Source organism: Saccopteryx leptura, chromosome 3, assembly GCF_036850995.1.
Source record: "Saccopteryx leptura isolate mSacLep1 chromosome 3, mSacLep1_pri_phased_curated, whole genome shotgun sequence".
Lineage (NCBI taxonomy): Eukaryota > Metazoa > Chordata > Mammalia > Chiroptera > Emballonuridae > Saccopteryx > Saccopteryx leptura.
Window position 1 is genome coordinate 237,623,194 of NC_089505.1, and position 22,031 is coordinate 237,645,224.

The following is a 22,031-nucleotide window of genomic DNA, read 5'->3' on the forward strand; positions in this document are numbered from 1 at the left end:
GTAGCTTCAGACAGTCACTTGACTTCCACATCAGTTACTTGTGCAGTGCATCCTCTATAACCGCACAAAGGGGAAGTATAAGTGGCTTCTCTGTTTATTAACCACAAATCTACTGGCATGAGAAGGTAATTTGAGAATAATGAACGTTCCTTCAAGGTACACTCTGAGTCTACTGTAGATTCTTCTTTTTAAGTTTATTCATCTATCAAATAGAACAGAAGGTCTCTACCTTATCTTCTGGAAATTGCTACCAAGAGAATTTATTGATTTTGCTGGCCATTTAATGGGTTGGATGTCTATTATATTTTATCACACTGGTAAATGGGGTTTATTTAATCCCATTCTCAGTTTAAAGGTTTCAACATTGTTAAAATCTGCAAAGACAGATTGCAATAAATTGTACTCTTTTAATAGAATTACTACAAAGAATAATATGCCAAAGGAAGATGCTCATCGGGAAGTGTAAATTGCCTAAGGATTTCCGTACTTCAAATAGATTTTGGAAGAAATGCTGTTGACAAGTTGAATTATTTAACCCTTGTAAATACAGCTTCTCTTTTAAAATATTGTTTTTCTCATGTCAAAGTCATTTGCTTGCAAGTAAAAAAAAAAAAGAAAAGAAAAAAATGAAAAATTATACCATCACTGGTTTGATTTATTCAGTAAATTGAAATAATGCAAGCAAGATCAAATTTAATTTTATTCCTTTGACCCACATTACTTCTCTTCGTGGTAAGCAAGCTATGCACCCTAAGTTAAATATGTATGTTTATATATTTGCCTCAAACTACTCCCTCCTACTTGCTTCACATCTCACCATTATGTATATCATTACAATGCTAAATGGCTGTTTTATATCTAATTGTTTCAATATCATATTCCCTCACCATATTTCTTATTCTGTTAGCTTCTTAGGAATGATTAAATTCTATTTCTCATATGGCTTCCAAAGAGATTACATGAAAATAATAAATTACTAACTATACATGAAAAATATTTACTTTTTCAAAAGAGTAATTCATGCTCACAGCAATTAAGGAAGAAATGTAGAAGTCTAGAACACTGAAAAAGTAAAAAAAAAAAAAGAAGCACAAAATAGACAAATTGGTCATTGTTATAGTGTGGCAAATTTTCATCACATTACATTGTGTATGCAATTTTACTTTTTGCCTAGACTTCGCCTCATATCATAAACATTTCAGCAAAACTTTTATAATCATTTGTATGGCTGTATAATAGTTTATTGAATGTATGCATCATCATATTTTTGCATATTAACTTTATTTTTTAATTTCTGTTTTCATAAATGCCAGAAGAGATATTTGAATTTGAGATTTTCCATTAATATATTATGTGATTAAAATATGTACATTTTTAAAAATTAAATTTATTAGGGTAACATTGGTTAATTACATTATACAGGTTTCAAATGTACAATTCTATAATACATCCTCTATATGTTAATTAAGTTTAGTGTCTTTCCGTCATTGTATATTTGATCCCCTTTACCCTCTTCATTCTCTCCCTACTCCTTTCTCCTCTGCTAACCACCATACCATTATCTTTGTCTAAGAGTTTGCTGTGTTTGTTCTTTTGTTGTTTTCTGATTTCTATCTCACATATTGCCGGGGTCCAGCCCCGGGGGGGATCCAGGGGTCCCACAGGAAGAGACGGCGTCGGCGAAATCGAGTGAGAGAGCCGAATTCTTTTCTTTCTCTTTATTCTCTAGTTAGCATTTACTGCCAGGCATCTCCACCAAATGCTAGTACAGCTCCTTTTTTATACCCACACACCAAGTTACAATTACATGGTATTAATCATTGCTTCTGTTTCACTATGTTTACATGTTTCCAGATAACAGTTAGTTTACATCTGTAAACTACAGATCAGGTGGTAAATCATTCAAAGTACAACTAAAAAATAACTTGAATAGCGATAACATCGGTAAAAGCTTTTAAAGGATTAGTACTAACTAATAACTCAACTTTACTGTTGTTGTGAGTCAAGGGGCAGAGAGAGATTAACAGACAAAATCATTAAGGACTAGCAAAGGACCACCGCTTGCTCAGGCAAATGGCCTGGAATTTATGCAGTGTCCTGGCTTTTCTCACAAGATAACAAAAGGCTTGCCCATTGAGAAACTGACTTAACATTAAGAGTAACTTTTACTTAAAGATATATAGAGTGCACTCGCAAGATAGCTTAGTAGCAACATAATTTCAGAAGACATTGATTGCTATTGCTTCTATGGATGCCCCCTGCCATACCTCTCATTATCAGAAGAAAGAATTTTTGGGAAAGTTTATAAATCTCATGAGTGTCTCACTGAGAAAGTCCAGCAACTGCCTTCAGTCATAAAACAATTCTCTTAGCAAAACATCCTTTTCTTGCTGACTGCATTCCTATCCCAGGCCATGCAACAGGCCATTCCATAACACCTTATCTAAGATTCTATTGTCTGGTTAAACTTTATTTATTTACTATATTCATACACTAGCTAAGTTCTGGCTATATTCTTTCTAATATGATTAATAAGAAGAAATTCTCCTACAAACTTAACCCTTTACGAGGGATATCATAGCCAGCCTCTTATATCTATGAGCCCAGTTCAAGGGGCTTACAGGCTTTTCTGTGGAACTTACACCTTCTGTCTCATTTCCAAAGAAATTACTACAAATCTACAGGGAAAGTACGGTACTATTATCCCTGTGCCACAAATAATAGCACACACCCAGAAAAAGGGGGATATAAGGCCAGATTAATTCAAAAGATTAAAGGGGGAAGTATCGTGCCTTTCCTTGCGGTGACTTTGTCAACCCGCAGCTTTTGGTCTTTACTGCGGTAACTCTATCTTCTTTTGCTGTGACTTTGTCAGCCAGCAGTTGTGGATCTTCTTCTGCTGTGACCTAGTTAGCCAGCATTAGTGGATCGGCTCCCGACATCTCCCCCTTTTTTATTATTTAAATAAAGCTTTTGTATTTTCACCGCTGTTTTCCTGAGATTGCTGTTTAAGAGTCGGAACATGACTGGAAGGACAAGAAGAGTGATAATTGCCACAGCTATTATTATGCCTATATCAGTAGCCAGAGAGGTCAGGCCATGCATAGAAAACATACTTTTAATGTTTTCAACAAATTGATCAGCTACTTCTGAGGTAGAGACTAAAGAGCCTGAATGTCCTAAGTTTTGTATCTGCTGATGTAATTCCCTCAAATCTAAACTAATATCACTATTATTCCATACACCTAACAAATGATTCTGTACATTATTCCATGCTATGATAGACTGATTGTATTCTAAAGGAGTCACACATATCCACCTGAATCCTGCATGGCATCTAAGAGTCATTCTAGCTTTCATAGCTAACAGCTCATTACATATGTGAATAAAAGCCTCCTCTAAAGCATTCACTTTCATTTCTAACTTCCTATCTATAGTCTCCTGTACTGCTAATGCAAGAGATATATTACGAGATAAACTATCCACATGATTTGCAGTGTGAACTGATTGAGCTAAAGCAGTGGTGGAAGCAGCTACAGATTCTATAATAGCAATAAGAGCAGTAATTCCCAAAATCAATTCGGCAACAAATCGCTTTCCTCGATGGTGAGCAAGCGCTTCAGAAGCAGCCTGTAGTGCATGCAACCCTGGGTCATCATACCAAGGCTGAGACAGACTAACAGGTAACATCACATAAGGTGGCTGCCGCAAAATAAACATAACTTGAGCTTTGGTGTCATAAGATAGACAGTTTGTTAAAACACAGCGAGAGCAGGAAATGCTAAACATAGAATTATAAGTACTAACAGAAAGATTACTGTCCATAGTAGCAATCAAGAGTACATAAGGAGCCTGTACACAAGCCTGAACAAAAATATTCTGAACAGGATAAGGGTAAGGCCTAACCAAATATGCTGGTGCAGCAGCTGCAATTAGCTGCCAAAGCTTTGTTTGATACCTGGTGGTTAATTCATCCTGATAAGTCAGCTGTGCAGGTATCCATCCAGCAGACTGCCAACGTGTGACGATTTTATTTAAAGGATTATATTTATCTGACCAACTGTAATCGTCTCTCATTTTCTGCACTAATTTTCTATAATCATATTCAGAATAAGGACTAGACCAATCTTGTACAGTGAAATTAACAGCATATGCAGTATAATTCATATAGTTGTAATATGCACATTCTTGCCATGGGGGAAAACCAAATCTATTCTCCACAGACCACCAGTAAGGCTCTTGAGTTGCCTTTTTTGGAGGATAAAGTTTACATGGGTGAAATCCCTTAGGAGGCAATGTAACAGGATTATACTCATGGGTGTCAGGGCCTCCAGGCATTAAAATTGTGAGAGACTATAAGTCTCTTGTTGGGTGTCCAGGTTTATTACTTTTAGGAGAGTCAGTCAAAATAGTCTTAAGTGTAGTAGGAAAACACCCAGAAATCTTGTGAGTATTATTAAACATAAAACATATAGGTACCTTATCCGTTTTCCCATGAAATGAGAAATTTGAATTAGTTTTATGTATAATAAAAGAACTACATGATCCTCCCAAAAACTTAGTATGATTATTAAACACAGGTATATCATCTCCTCCCCAAGTAACAGGCTTAACTAATGGTGGATTTGGAATATAAGCCCAATAAGATTTGTTTTGTCCAGTAGCCTCAACATTAAGTACCTGAATTGAAAGTACAGCTAGCATAGCAATAAACATATTAACAGGGTTACGCTCTATATTTTGTTGACGACAAATTGAATCAGCCCTTTCAGACAACGCCTTCAACTGGCCCCAGGTTGGTGGGTTGACAGTTCGAGTAGAGCGAGCCATCCGTTGATAGGGAGGTCGTCTAGCTCCCTGTAGTGACAATCGCTGTATCCCTCGAGTAACAGGATCATACGGAGAGCTCCTTGATGACCTCTGCTGGGAAGTCACTGATGACGCGGGTGGCACAGAAGTCTCCTCCGGACTGGATGGTGTATAAGGAGGAGGAGGAGGGAGATAAGGAGGGGGCGGCAGCGGCAGCGGAGACCTCCGGCGAGGCATGGCGAATCAGCCGGTCTGGGATCCAGAGAGGCGAGTCAGCGTCCTGTGGAAATATACAAGCATACCCTCTCCCCTGGGTTAGAATTACATCTGGTCCCTTCCATTGACCTGTCAATAAATCCTTCCACTTTGCCATTGGTTTAGGCTTATCCAGATCCAGATTCCAGTGTCTCAGGTGTTGAATAATCCTGTATATCAGCATTCAAAAGAAATTTTTTTAAAGTAAAAAGCATGATAAAGAAGATTTGCAGGAGTTCCAGTATACGAGTTTTCTATATTCATAAAAACATTTCTACTCCATTAATTAACAGGCAATTTAAAGAATACGTTAAAGCTGGAAAATTCTAGTGTGGCTTTCATTATTTTTCTATATTAAAAAGTCTACACCTTTGTTAGGTAAATCTACTCTGCTTCATGCTCTGCAGTGGCAGCAAGAGCCTGAAGCTTGAAGCAGTTTAGTCAAAATTAACAAGTCTTTAGGATTCATGTTTCATACTATTTAAATTTAAATGAGCGCGCTTTACTTGTTTCAATTAAAATTATAAATTTGTAGGAATGATATTTTTATAATATTAGAGCCGGCATATTCAATTTTTGCATGCAAAAACTTAAAAAATTACATTTAGACAACATTAAACAAAGACCAAACACAAACAAGAATCAGACAAAGTAGACAAATCAGACAAATTAGAGAGAAACCCGGGATTTTAGAGATTAGAGTATGGCCTGCTTGATTTTTACACAGGGCTATTTTGATTGGAACATATTGGATAGAAACTAAACAGAACTCTCTCTTGAAAAGTTTCAAGAACGGCCGCTTATGAGATTTTGTTTAGCCATATCCAAACAGGTGTTCCCTTTGCCCTCTTTTCAGGCATAGAACAGGAAAGAAATAAAATGAGTTGAGAGAAAGAGGAGAACAAAAAAACCTGTAATTTTTCCAAACTCTTAAGTCCTTCTATTTTACTAAAGACAATCAGATAATAACACAACTTTAAAACTCATCTCAGTTTTCTAATCATTCTTGACTTCTAATAGCTGCTGCAACCGGCAGCCGGAATCCCTCCATTTCAACCCCCACAAGAGGCTTGCTTCTCATATTTTGCATGGAGGCATGGGTGGTTCAGTGGTAGAACTCCTGCCTGCCACGCGGGAGGCCCGGGTGAGGTCTGAGACAGACCGGAGTTGACAAATGGATTCAGGCTGGCCCCAATTGTTATCGGGGCCTGAGGCTGGCCCCCTTGCCAGTTTCTCTGATTACTACTTTGATTACTTGTCAGATTTAAATTATGTGGGGGCTGCCATTCTATTCCTAACTTTGGTCTTAATAGCTGTCCGTTTTTGTGAAATTTAGAACGGCACTGCTTTGCCCAATGAAATCCTTTTTGACAGCGTGGACACAAAGTCTTAGGCAATGGGACATTATTATTAGCATTATTAATTATGGGAGCTGTTTCTTGCACTCCTGGGCCTGTTTGCCCACTCTTGTTAGGGCATTGTCGGCTAAAGTGGCCCGTTTGATTACAAGTAAAGCAAGTAAGACTTCCCTTAGAGGAAGCTTCATTGACAGAAGGCATTTTTCCTTGATACATAGTCTTAATAAATTGAGGATACGTTTCTCCTTTTAAAGCTGCAGCAATAGTTACTCCCTGAACAAAAGCAGGATTTACATCCTGACAGGCTTTGATGAAATCTCCTATCGTTCCTTCTCTCCTCACTGACCGCAACATAGCCTGGCAAGTGGAATTAGCATTTTCATAAGCCAACTGTTTAATTATAATATCTCCTGCCGCCTCATTTGAAATAACTCTTCTTACTGCTTGAATCAACCGAGCAACAAACTCCTCATAAGGTTCATCACCTTTCTGTTTTACTCCTACCACAGTAACATCTCCACCAGACAAAGCTGGCAACTTTCTCCAAGCTGATATAGCACAATTATTCACTTGTATCAAAGCCGGTTTAGAAAGTTTTAACTGTTCACTAACATCAGCAAATTCTCCTTCTCCCGTAATCATTTCTCTAATCACAGGATTATGAGTCCTCCGATTCCTAACTGCCTGTTGTTTAGCTTGCTCCTCATATTCAGCTCTCCAAAGGAGATAATTTCCTCCAGATAAACAAGCTTTAGCCACTTGTTCCCAATCATAAGGAGTCATCCAATTATGAGAAACTGTTTCCACCAAAGACATAGTATAAGGAGAGGTGGGTCCATATTGACTGCAAGCCATTTTCAACTCTTTCAATAATTTATAAGAAAGCGGCTCCCATGTAGGATCCTCCTCATCATCAAATTCACCAGCCACAGCCACAGGGAAACATAATGCCAAATCAGTTTCCCCTTGGTCGCAAGAAGCTTGAATTGCCTTCTGCAACCCTGTTAACCCTGATGATTTTTTCTTTTCATTATCATCTGGTGATTGTACTGGTAGAGGCAAGGACATTTTAATAGCCTTATTTTCATCCTTTTTGTCAGTCTTGGAGGGATATAATATGGGCAAGACTGTTTTTGATTTCCAATCCTCATTATCCCTATTATTTTTAGCTGCCTCATCTTCTAATTCAGCCTCATCTTTTGGAGATAAAAGATTTTCACTATCATCCTGATGTTTACTTAATTTTAAAGAGGCCATAGCATGATTTGTAGTATCTTGAGACTGCCTTTTACTTCTAATTAATGGAGTCTCTTCTTTTGGAGGAGCAGTTGCCTTAGAAAGTTTATGCATCTCATGTTCTGGATTTAAGGCATCTTTAATCAAGCTCCATAAAGCAACTGTATCAACTGGAACCTTTTCTGGTCCATGTACCTCATAATAAAGTTTTAAATCTTCTCCAACTTGAACCCATTCCTCGAAATCAAGCGTTCCCTCATCTGGAAACCATGGAGAACATTTTTGTACGAATTTCATAAAACGAGCTACTTGTTTAGAGGAAACATTAACTCCTTTTTGGGAAAGTGTATACTTAATGACTTTTATAAAGAGTCTTCTTTCTTTAGACTCAGTATGGCCCATGACTTCTCAAAATCTTAAGTTCTGAAATTCTCCACCTATCCTCACCCTGTCTTTCTTACAGGGGGGTCTGCAGCACCCTGAGTGGAGTCCTAGCCGTCCCGAGACAACGAGGGGGGATTACCTGTAGGTCCCTGTATCGGGCGCCAAATGCCGGGGTCCAGCCCCGGGGGGGATCCAGGGGTCCCACAGGAAGAGACGGCGTCGGCGAAATCGAGTGAGAGAGCCGAATTCTTTTCTTTCTCTTTATTCTCTAGTTAGCATTTACTGCCAGGCATCTCCACCAAATGCTAGTACAGCTCCTTTTTTATACCCACACACCAAGTTACAATTACATGGTATTAATCATTGCTTCTGTTTCACTATGTTTACATGTTTCCAGATAACAGTTAGTTTACATCTGTAAACTACAGATCAGGTGGTAAATCATTCAAAGTACAACTAAAAAATAACTTGAATAGCGATAACATCGGTAAAAGCTTTTAAAGGATTAGTACTAACTAATAACTCAACTTTACTGTTGTTGTGAGTCAAGGGGCAGAGAGAGATTAACAGACAAAATCATTAAGGACTAGCAAAGGACCACCGCTTGCTCAGGCAAATGGCCTGGAATTTATGCAGTGTCCTGGCTTTTCTCACAAGATAACAAAAGGCTTGCCCATTGAGAAACTGACTTAACATTAAGAGTAACTTTTACTTAAAGATATATAGAGTGCACTCGCAAGATAGCTTAGTAGCAACATAATTTCAGAAGACATTGATTGCTATTGCTTCTATGGATGCCCCCTGCCATACCTCTCATTATCAGAAGAAAGAATTTTTGGGAAAGTTTATAAATCTCATGAGTGTCTCACTGAGAAAGTCCAGCAACTGCCTTCAGTCATAAAACAATTCTCTTAGCAAAACATCCTTTTCTTGCTGACTGCATTCCTATCCCAGGCCATGCAACAGGCCATTCCATAACACCTTATCTAAGATTCTATTGTCTGGTTAAACTTTATTTATTTACTATATTCATACACTAGCTAAGTTCTGGCTATATTCTTTCTAATATGATTAATAAGAAGAAATTCTCCTACAAACTTAACCCTTTACGAGGGATATCATAGCCAGCCTCTTATATCTATGAGCCCAGTTCAAGGGGCTTACAGGCTTTTCTGTGGAACTTACACCTTCTGTCTCATTTCCAAAGAAATTACTACAAATCTACAGGGAAAGTACGGTACTATTATCCCTGTGCCACAAATAATAGCACACACCCAGAAAAAGGGGGATATAAGGCCAGATTAATTCAAAAGATTAAAGGGGGAAGTATCGTGCCTTTCCTTGCGGTGACTTTGTCAACCCGCAGCTTTTGGTCTTTACTGCGGTAACTCTATCTTCTTTTGCTGTGACTTTGTCAGCCAGCAGTTGTGGATCTTCTTCTGCTGTGACCTAGTTAGCCAGCATTAGTGGATCGGCTCCCGACAACATATATGTAAAAGCATACAGTTTTTTGCCTTTTTCTGTCTGACTGATGTCACTTGACATGATACTCTCTAGAGTCACCCATGTTGTCACAAATGACGGTATTTTATCCTTTGTATGGCTAATAGTATTCCATTGTGTGTATATATATATATATATATATATATATATATATATATATATATATATATGACACATCCTCTTTATCTAATCACCCAATGAAGAACATTTAAGTTGTTTTCATGTCTCAGCTACTAAGAACAATGATACAGTGAATATAGGAGTACATACATCTTCACAAATAAATGTTTTCCATTTATTTTGTATGTAAATCTCCAGAATAGGAATTGCTGGGTCATACAATAGCTCTGTTCTTAACTTTTTGAGGCATTTCTTACTGTTTCTCATAATGATTGTACTGATTTACATTCTCACAAGCTGTGAATAAGTTTTCCTTTCTCTCCACAACCTCCCCAACACTTGTTATTTCCTGTCTTATTGGTAATAAGCATTGTAACAGGTATGAGGTGGTATCTCATTGTGGTTTTAATTTGCATTTCCCTTATAGCTAGTGAAGTTGAGCATCTTCTCATATATCTGTTGGCCATTTCTATATCTTCTGGGGGAAAAAATTGTTAAAGTCTTCTGCCAATTTTTTAATTGAATTGTTATTTTTGTTGTTCGGCTCTATGAGGTTTTTAAATATATTTTATATATTAGCCTCTTATTGGAGGTATTATCTGCAAATATCTTCTCCATTCATTTGGTTGCCTTTTTATTTGCTAATGGTTTGTTTTGCTGTACTCTCATCACTTTTTATGGTTTTAACTTCCCTTGTCTTTGGGTCTGAGTTCACAAAAATCTTCTGAGACTAAGGTTCATAAGTTTAGAGCTTATATTTTCTTTTATATATTTTATTGTTTCAGGTCTTATATAAAAGACTTTAATTCATTTTGGGTTAATTTTTGTGTATGGTGTAGTATAGAAGTCTAGTTTTATTCTTTTACATATGGCTTTCTAATTTCCCAATACCATTTACTGAAGAAGTTTTCCTTTCTCCACTGTATGTGTTTCTTTTCTGGAAAGTACTTGCCCATATATGTCTGGGCTTATTGCTAGGGTTCCAATTCTGTTCCATTGATCCATGTGTTTATTTTCCTGGCAATACTATACACTGTTTTAATTATTTAGCTTTGTAGTGTGATTTGAAGAGAGGAAGTATGGTCCCTCTGGCTTTGTTCTTTTGGGATTTTGATGGGGATTTTATTAAATCTGTATATTGCTTTAGGTAACATAGCCATTTTAAACTACATTGATTCTTCCAATTCATGAACACAAAATTATTTCTATTTCTTTATGTCTTCTTCAATTTCTTTTAACAATGTCTTGTAGACTTAAGCATATAAATCTTTTACTTTCTTTGTTAATTTTATCTTTGCATATTTTGTTATTTTTATGCAATCACAAATGTGATGTTTTATTTATTTCTTTTTTCAATATTTCATTATAAGTGAATAGAAATGGGAACAAATTTTTGTACATTGATTTTGTACCCTAAAACTACTGTATTTGTTTATTATTTCTAATAAGTCTTTTGATGAAATCTTTAGGGTTTGTTATATGTAGAATCATGTGCTTCTTTATTCACAATTTGGAATACTTTATTTTTTTTATCCTGCTTGACTGCTCTGGCTAGGATTTCCAGTACTATGTTTAATAACAGTGACAAGAGTGGGCCTCTTGTTCTTGTTCCTAATCTAAGAAAAAAAGCTTTAATTTTTCACCACTGAGTATGATATTAGTTGAGGTTTTGTCATATAGCATGTGTATATTTCTAAAGCTACTTTACATATTGACAAATGGTTTTCAGAAAATACCATAAAGTATACAAAACCGTATCTGGAATTCTATTGTAAAATCCAAATGCTCTGAAAGCTACAGGTCTTTGCACAACTCATTTACTGAAGAAAACCTTACTTACCTGTACACATTGAGGTTGAAATCTGACCTGAAGTGAGATGCTGTGAGGTGTCAATGCCTTCCGTCCAAAACTACTAGGAACACCCCTGCAGGTGAAAAGGTTGGGTTTATTACTCAGGAATCTAGGATTACTGCAGTAAGAGGTTGTAGAGAGAACCTATTATAACTTTTGGGCTTTGGTTGGGTGATGCTGAGAAGAGTCTAAGGAAGCGGGTAAACTATAGACTGAATGCTGTCAGAAAGTAGGGACAATTCATTTTTTATTTTTTTATCTTGAATAATTTTTTAGATTTAGAAATTAAATTTAATGGTAGATAACAGTGAAGTGGACAATTCCATAGTTAAGTAGCTCAATAAATATTATATATAAAAAGAGCAGACTAGAGTGAGAATAAAGCTTTGTCAATAAACGATCATTTGGCTTAGTTCAGAAAGTGAGTGTTTGGCATTGTTTTTACATGTACTTAGTCACAATCATGAAGTAGCCATGTTTAACCTCCATTTATTATGAGATCACAGTAACCTTGTCTGAGGTTTGTGTTCTGTGGGATTGTTAATATAAGATAAAGGACCATAACGTGGTCTTGCTGTGAATGTCACAACAGCTTCTGGATGTGAAAGACTGCTTTTGTTTTACTTTCTCAGAAGCTAATTATATACTTTATTTGTTCTCGTTTATGGCATATCCATAGGTTTTACTGCAGAAATAATAAACTGTGTGTTATGTGTACTGAAAATTGTCTTGACTTTCTAATATCTGCAACAACATGAATAACTGTATACATTTCTGCCCAGGTTTTTAAGATAAAGGTGATTGGACCTTTGGCATTTTATAATTGTGTGTGCAAATAAACTAGGAGGGCCACTTTATTACATACTTATCAGCATGAGTACTTTCATTTTTAGAGAGCTTATTTCATTGCATAAGTGGATTAATGTGCACAATTCCTAACTGGATGCCCAGAATGTGAAGCTCTAATATTAGAATCCAGTGCAATTAAAACTACAGTCCACAGACATTGCTGCTCCTTGGTTTATGAGTTCTCCCTGCTTTTACTCTCTATGGTAGCTTAACCCTCCCATTGTCATTTCTTTCAGCTTCTCTCCAAATTCTACAGTGAGGATTTTAAGTGAAATAAATGGATACAGGAAAAAAGGTATGAAGTAAAGGAGAGACTGTTAAACAGGAGACAAGACTTTAGCTGTATCAAAAAACAGATAGTGTCCAAGAATGGGGTCATTTTTTTCTGCTTTGTTTGCAAGAGAACCACATGAACTGAAGCTCAGAATAGAAAGTGGGGAGAAATGAAACCACTTCCTGTTCATGCATATGTCATCTAGCTCACTTTACATCAAAGGGTTACAATAATTTGCCATGAATCAACATTCATTTTAAGTAACATAATAAATGTTAAATTTGTTGTTTAAATTAATTAATGCATATAATTTATTGAAATGAAATCAAGAAAGGATTTTGTTGGAAACATGCATCTACCAAGAATGCAAAAATTGTATACTGCATTTAGATATCCTCAAGGGATTATTCAAATTGTAGTGTTGTTTCTTAGCCCTTACTCCCCTATATTCAGTTGCAGAAGGTCAGTGCTAGATCCTGGGAACCTGCAGTACATAGATTTTGTGAGAAACCTTACAGTAGGTATACATTCCCTTTGAACCAGAGATGTCACTCAGGTATTAGCGAACTATAGAAATGATCTGGCTGGGCCTGTGTGGGAAGTTCCTCATGGATTCTCCACTGAGGGGAGAGGAACTTGGAGACAAAGGAAAAAATAAAAATGAATCAAGTACCTCTTCATAAACAGGTTCTTGGCATGGAGCAGTTAGTTCATCAATTCCTTGTAGAAAGTATTTCTCTATTTTATATACAATGGGCTGTTAAAGAAATCCTTCTTATGACTAAGCCATGCATTTTACAAAATTCCTATCTGATGTATTAGTTACAGGTATATATGTCAGTTCACCTTTAATTCTTAGACTTATGGGGTAAAGTTGTGAATAACACCAGATTAGTGTCCCACAACTGGAAAAATTCTCTAAATTTTCTATATAAATTAGATTTTAGCATTGTTTTCTTCTTTCCTCACAAAACATTGAAATCCTGTACATATTACCAAGTTTTTATAACTAACAGAAGTGAAAATAAAATGAGTTTCATTATTCAAACTTGGTTTTTGGTTTCTATATCATTTCCTATTTTAAGATATTTTTCATTTATACAGATAATTACTCACTTTGGAAAATAAAATGTCAGCTAAGAAATGAGGAGGAGATTTTTAACTTCTGGTCTTTTGTCCTTTTACTGATTTTGAGACTGAACAAAGGGCCCTTGAGCTCTTCTGACTTGTTTGCTCATCTCAGAAATAGTTTCTGTTTTTGAAAGGAATTCATGAAAATATTGTTTGACTTACAAAAATGCCTGTGTCTGTACCTTGAAGGTCTCTCATCTCACTTTAAAATGATCCCACTTTGTGGGATGAGAGCAGAGTCATCCACCAATGCCATTTCCCTTTTAGCCAAACTTTTCACTGAGGACTTGCTTCAACACAAGTGGCCATGAACAACAGCAAAAAAATAAAACACAAAGGTTGAAAGAAATAAATAATAAAAAGAAACAAGGTAAAAAATTATAGAGAACAGGGCATAGGTAGAACACAGTTTGAACTCTATATTAACAAAGTAATTGGAAGTCAGTGCTGAAAATTAAGCCGCAGTCTAGGTAGTTTAGGTACCTCTACAAACGTCAACCTAGATTCTTTTACTGAATGTATCAAGCTATACCACAGTTTTAAATTGGCTATGATTCTTGTTTCATTATAGTTTTTTTTATTTCAAGCTTTATAATAGTACTACTTGTTAAAATGTCTATTTCTTGGTTAACCATTCTCGTATCAATTTTGACAAGACACTAGAGTGCACAATGATTATGCTCATATAAACTGTATACTCTACTTCTTTAAAACTCTGGCACTGAATCAGTATTTATAGCAATCAAGGATTCTTAGAAAGCACAAACCACACACACACACAAATACAATATAACATGAAACAAACTTCAAAACTTCGAGCATCAAAGAACACTATAAAGAAAGAAAAAAAGACAACATAAACAATGGGACAATGTATTTACAAATCAATATATGATGAGGGTATAGTATCTAAAATATCTATATATCACTCTTATACCTAAGTATACAATGAGTAATAAAAGGGGCTATATAAAAATTAGGTGAAGGACTGGCTTGAATGGATTATTTTCAAAGAAAATATAAGAATAGCAAACAACTCCATGAAAAGATGCTCAGTATAGTTAATTAGGCAAATGCAAATAAAAATTAAAATTAGATGCCATTTCATCTTCACTATAATTAATATAGTTAAAATTTCCATTTAAATAAATAAATAATAAAATAAAGCATCACATGTTGGTGGGAATTTAAAATGGTTCAGTCACTGTGTAATATAGTTCAGGAGTTCCTCAAAAAAGTAAATATATAGAGTTACCATATTATCCAGCAACTGTATTCCAATTCTGAAGTATATGCTCAGAAGAATTGGAATTTTGTATTTAAACAAAACTTACATATGAGTGTTTGCGGCAGCACTATTCAGAACAACCAAAATGTGGAAAACCATCCATATGTCCAAGTGATGAATGGATAAACAAAAGGTATATACACGCAATGGAATTTATTTAACCATAAAAAGGAATGAAGTACTCTTATATGCTAAGTAAAAGAAGCCAAACACTAAAGGCCACCACTGCCAGATTCCATTTACATGTTTGCCAAGAAGAGGCAAATCCACAGACACAGTTATCAGATTAGTGTTTGTCCCTCACAATGGGGAAGGGGAAATGGGGAAATGAGTAACTGTTTAATGGGAACGGGGTTTTCTTTCTTCCTTCCTTTCTTTCTTTCTTTCTTTCTTTCTTTCTTTCTTTCTTTCTTTCTTTCTTTCTTTCTTTCTTTCTTTCTTTTTCTTTCTTTCTTTCTTTCCTTCCTCCTCCCTCCCTCCCTCCCTTCCTCCCTCCCTTCCTTCCTTTCTTTCTTTTTCTTTTCCTTTTTTTGAGAGAGAGGCAGAGAAAGAGAAACAGGAACATTGAGCTGCACTTCTGTGTCCTGCCCAAAGAATCTGTCAATCTCTGTGCTCTGGGATGACACTCCAACCAACTGAGCTACCCTGCCAAGGGCTCAATTTTTTTTTTAATTTATTGATTGATTTTTAGGGAGACAGAACAATAAAGGGAAGAAGAGGGAGGAGGTAGGGAAGCATTCATTGGTTGTTCCACTCAGCTGTGCATTCATTGGTTGCTTCTCGTGTGTGACCTGACTGGAGTTCAAACCCACAAACTTGTTTCCAGACAATGCTCTTAACTGACTGAGTTAACTAGCCGGGACTGGAACAGGGTTTTCACTGAGAGTAACAAAAATATTTTGGAATAAGATAGCTGTCATGGTTGTAAAATATTGTGAATATAATAAATGTCACTGATTTGTACATTAAAAATGCTTAAAATGAGAAACTTTGTTCTGTATATTTTACCACAATAAAAATGTTTGTTTTGAATGACCCTAAAGTAATACTTTTACAAGGGCAATTTCTTTAATCTCTTACTTAGTGTAAAGCCAATAATCCACCTCTATGCTCACTTTACTACCCACAATCTACACCACTAACATTCCTGTGAAAAGAAATTAGGTACATTACACAAATTACAACATGACAAATCACACAATTTGAACAATTACAAAGATACACTTCACCAGTCTCTGAGCGCTTTGCCAAAAGCGCAAAATGTCCTCAGACTTCTTTCTAGCCATAGGGAAAGTTTCCTGGGGGGGGGAGGCCTCCAGCAAAGCAACCCTCCCATCACCATCAGGGTATTTCACATTGTCCAAAATCCGTAAGTCCATCCAACAAAGGAGCCAGTGCCCACTCTGGTCATAGTCCAGAAAATCAGTCCAAGCACACGGGGCCTCAGCCACCCCCCTCATCCCTGCTGTCCTGGAAGGTCTTACACTGTCCCAAAGAGGAGCACGTGGCAATGGCAGTCAGCATTTCCATCTGTGGTCCAGAGAGCATACCAGGGATATAGCAGGTACTCCTTGCTGCTGGGCTTTCACCTTCTGGAGACTGTGGATTGCAACTCCAGACCAATTCTCCTCATCCTCCAAACAGGAACTGAAAACATCAGCTCCTGCTGCTGGGCTCAAGCCTCGGGCCCAGCCTCAGCCTTGGCCTTAGCCCCAGCCTCCCACCACTGCTCGCTCTACACACCGTCCAGGGCAATCTGCAATTCACAAACCTGTGATTTCTTCTCCAGCAGCTGCATCATTTCTGGGCAAACCTCACGACCCTGGTTGGCCTTTTCTGGTGCTTTTTCCAGCTCCAGGGTCAGCATCTGTTTCTCCCACATTTGCTCCAGCATCTTCCACTGCTCAGTTTGCAGGTTCTGGGCAGACTCTTCCAAAGAGCTCTCACTTTCCTCACTATGGCTGTAAAAGTCAGCCAGCCGATGGCCCCCAAAAGGACAGCCTGGGGAACCATAACAGCAGCCAGTCCTCTACTCCACCACTCAAAAGTGGTGGTGGCTCCATACCAAACTAACTTGAATCCTGCCACAGACTACCCCAAATGTAAAGCCAGTAGCCACAGCCACTATCACAGCTGCCTAGCCCATGCAGGTTTGCACTTGATTCGAACAGACAGTAATGAAACAACAGAGCCAAGAACTGGTGGGCCATCATCTTTATCCTAGCTTGCACCTGGCGGGAAAAGCATACACACAGTGAGAAAACACTTTCCTTTCCATTCAGGGTTCCCAAAGCCACTGACTTATCTGAGTTTTCTAGAATCAAAGTTGTCTACCTCACCGGCCTTATTCACCTCTGTTCCTTATCTCCTTCTCTCTGCACAAACTCTGCACAAACTGGCGTTTCCCTCAGCACTCCACCATCTTGGCTGCTTCTCCTCTCCTCCACGTGGCCTTTCTATGCTCTCCCTACATGGCTTTTCCTAGAATGTAATCACTCTTCCTTTTAAAACCTTTTGGCGCAAAAGCACTCCCCCAACACATATTAACATAATCATGCCCATCCCAAGCAACAGGCTTCCACATGGGCAGCGCTATCTTTACCAAAGTGAGCATAATATATTTTATCTGCCCAACAGTTAGTTTAATTGTTGGTATTTCTATTATTAAAGGTATTTCTTTCAGTTGTTCAAATGTATCAAATAACATTTTGACTTTGTTGTCTCCTAAACCAAGTCTCAAAATACATCACAGGTTTATAAAAGGTATATAATAAATAGATGAGAAACTGCATCTGAAAATAAAAAGGAAAACAAGTTTATAAAATGTTCTCCCAGCCATTGATAAAGTAAGCAATAAAACATGGTCTTGTAATGGGCATTTTTACACCCTTAATCTAAACTAAAGAAAATGGAAAGAAGAGATAAGATTGAAAATGAAAATGGAAGCTAATTAAAAAATTTTCAAATACTATCTATATGTTTAAGTGTTATAAAGTAGTATAGTTCACAGGTTACATAGAGACATCAAGATAATTCATAGAAGAAATATTAGGAGGAGCTTTATTAATGAGCTGGCTACATATATGGGGCATAGCTAACCCAAATCATGCAGCCCAGAAAAAAGCTCTGAGGCTGGTCATATAGACATGATCACATACTGGTTAGGGGGTAAAAAAAAGGGGGAATACAGTACAAAAGTCATTTATTGATAAGTTTACAACATTTATCTATAAGATCTATTGAAAGGAAAAATTTCTACACATCAAGACCGCAATATAGCACAGTACTGATAAATGTTTTACATATCAACACAGTATTGATAAATGTTTTACATCTCAAAGACATTCCTAAATTTTCTAGGGTTTAAAACCTATCCCTGTTGCTACAGTAGTGGGAAATAAAATGTTTAGTTTAGGGCAGGGGTCTCAAACTCGCGGCCCGCCGAACAATTTTGTGCGGCCCGCAGACTAATCCACGAAGTTCAAAATATTTTGGATAAAATTAAGTAAGCCTAGGGGTCTACTTGTATTTTTCATTTCTCTAGCATCTTAGCTAGATATTAGCTTAGTTAACAGCAGTTGTGATGCGAACTACAGTTTCTGGTCGTTTTGTGACACTGAGTAAACTGCATGTACGATTGTGCTTGTTGTACTGATTTCTTTTTGTTTTCAACTGCAGTGAGAAAAGTGTTGCATAACAGTTGCCTTTTGTAGACCTAGTGCGGCCCGCCGAATGGCTGTGATCTTGCTCTGCGGCCCACATGCTGAGTTGAGTTTGAGACCCCTGGTTTAGGGTAAGGAGAGAAGATAAATGAAATTGCTTTTGTTAAGAGTGTTGGGGCTAGCCCTGGCCAATTGGCTCAGTGGTAGAGCTGGTCGGCCTGGTGTGCAGAAGTCCCGGGTTCGATTCCCGGCCAGGGCACACAGGAGAAGCGTCCATCTGCTTCTCCACCCGTCCCCCTCTCCTTCCTCTCTGTCTCTCTCTTCCCCTCCCGCAGTTAAGGCTCCATTGGAGCAAAGATGGCCCGGGCGCTGGGGATGGCTCCTTGGCTTCGGACCAAGGTGCTAGAGTGGCTCTGGTCACAACAGAGCGATGCCCCAGAGGGGCAGAGCATCGCCCCCTGGTGGGCAGAGCGTCGCCCCCTGGTGGGCGTGCTGGGTGGATCCCGGTCGGGCGCATGCGGGAGTCTGTCTGACTGTCTCTCCCCGTTTCCAGCTTCAGAAAAATACAAAAAAGGAAAAAATAAAAATAAAAGAGTGTTGGGGCTAGCTTATTAGGACACTAAATAAGCTAGTACCTACTTGCTTAGTTTATAAGTTTTATACATATAAAGAATTTCAAAAGAGATGATTCTTAGAAAGCATACAAAATGTTACAGAATACAGGATTTTCAAGCAAGGGGAGTGAGCTGATGATCCCTTTGTCAAGAGAAGTGGTTCTCAAAGTGTGTGCCGGGGCGCACTGGTGTGCCCTAGAACAGGAGTCTGGAACCTTTTTGGCTGAGAGAGCCATGAATACCACATATTTTAAAATGTAATTTCATGAGAGCCATACACTATGTTTAACACTAAATACAAGTAAATGTGTGCATTTTATGTAAGACCAACACTTTTAAAGTACAATAAGTCTCTGAATTCTTTTTAATAACATTGTTATGCTGTTGCTAACCAATGATGAATAAAGTACTTCTTACTATTAATGCGACTTCTGGTGCTGCATGGTTTTGCTGATGGCTTTGTAGCCTGGTTGATACGTGGTGAGGTTAAGCTTCATACAGGCGTTGAGACTTCCATCCATCAAACATGATGGTAGGTTGGTCTTAACATTCTTTAGATGTGAGAAAAACTACTCACATGCATATGGAGAGCCAAATATTGTCAGTACAGTAATACTCACATGTTGCAGTGTGTAGTATGTGACAGGAAGTGTGTTCCAAGTTTTGACAATCCATGGGTTGAAGTTTTTTCATTTCTCCCCACTATTGTTTGCTCGCCAACTCTTCTTGCTGTTGTGTAAGTCTTTCCAAATCTTCATTCAGTGACTTGAACTTATTCACACACATGTCTGAGGCCTTCAGGTCAGCAGCTTGTAGCTCAAACTCTCTGACGGAGACACCAGGGATGTAACTCAGGTCGGCGCTGTCCACTGCACACTCGTGTGGATGGGTAATGAACTTAAAAAGACGAGTGCATGGCCCTGGCCGGTTGACTCAGTAGTAGAGTGTCAGCCTGGTGTGTGGAAGTCCCGGGTTCGATTCCGGCCAGGGCACATAGGAGAAGCGCCCATTTGCTTCTCCACCCCTCCCCCTCTCCTTCCTCTCTGTCTCTCTCTTCCTGTCCCGCAGCCGAAGCTCTATTGGAGCAAAAGATGGCCCAGGCACTGGGGATGGCTCCTTGGCCTTTGCCCCAGGTGCTAGAGTGGCTCTGGTCATGACAGAGCGATGCCCCGGATGGGCAGAGCATTGCCTCCTGGTGGGCGAGCCGGGTGGATCCTGGTTGGGCGCATGCGGGAGTCTGTCTGACTGCCTCCTGGTTTCCAGCTTCAGAAAAATACAAAAAAAAAAAAAAATGAGTGCGCTCATGAAATTCTCCAAAGTGCACTTTGAATGACTGCAGGAGATTAGATGTGAAGCCCACTAGCTGCTGGAGATCAAGATGTTGAGCAGGGTCACTTGCTGTGCATGCATCTTTAAACTCTCCCAGTTTTTTAAAGTGTAGTAAACAACCTGTTTCAATGTTGGTGATGAAGAGTTTCAGCTTGTTTTCAAATGCAAACACTGCTTGTTGAAGGGATAAGACTGTATTTCCAATGCCTTGCATTTTCACATTGAGCCTGTTCAGATGTTCAGTAATGTTTACAAGATAGTAGAACTTCAAGAGCCAATCAGTGTTAGCTATCTCAGGATGCTCAACGTTTTTCATTTCAAGAAAAGTCCGGATTTCTCTCAGACAAGCCGCGAAATGGCTGAGCACCTTCCCTCTTGACAACTAATGCACATTGCTGTGCAGAAGCAGACCAGGATAATTATTCCCAACTTCATGCAGCAGTGTTTTAAACTGGCGATTATTTAAAGCTCAGGCAACAATAAAGTTGACCACCGAAATGACCAGCAACATCACCTCACCAAGCTGCTCATCACACATCTGAGCACAAAGTGCCTCCTGATATAGGATGCAGTGAAAACTTAGGATGGGTCTCTTTTCATGTTCACGAAGAAGCGCTTTGAATCCTCGGTTATTCCCCACCATGCATGCAGCACCATCAGTACACACCGAAATAAATTTATACTTTGGTAGATTATTTTCTTTAGCGAACTCAGTGAAAGAATTGAATAAATCCTCCCCTCTTGTAGTCTCTTTCATAGGCAAAACAGCAAGACTTTCCTCATGTAGTGTGTCCCCGACAGCATACCTTGCAATCACGCTGAACTGAGATAAATGGCTTACGTCTGTTGACTCATCCAAAGCGAGAGAAAAGAATGGTGTGCATTTATGTCCTTCACTTGTGTTGCCTCAATTTGATTTGCCATCATGATGGCACAATCGTGAACAGTTCTTGTTGACAGAGGTATGTATTTTATTTGTTTGATTATCATGTCTTTATTCAAAAAGTCATCAAAAAGTTCACTGGCAACATCAAGCATGAATGTTTTGGCATACTCCCAACTGTGAATGGCTTTCCATTTCTCACAATTGCTAAAGCACCAGCAAAGCTAGCCGAATTCCAGTCACCTTGTTGGGTCCAAACACAGAGTTGCTGCTGACTAGCTTGCACTCTGCACAGTAGCTCTTGACATGCTTTCTTCCTGCTGTCTCCCGCTGGATATTTCGATGCAAAGTATGGCGTGTGTTGAAGTGCCACTTTATATTTGACCATTTCATCGATGCAATTTTATCATTGCATATTAGACACACTGCAGAACCTGCTCTCTACACAAAGGCAAATTCCTCTGTCCATTCCTGCTGAAAAGTA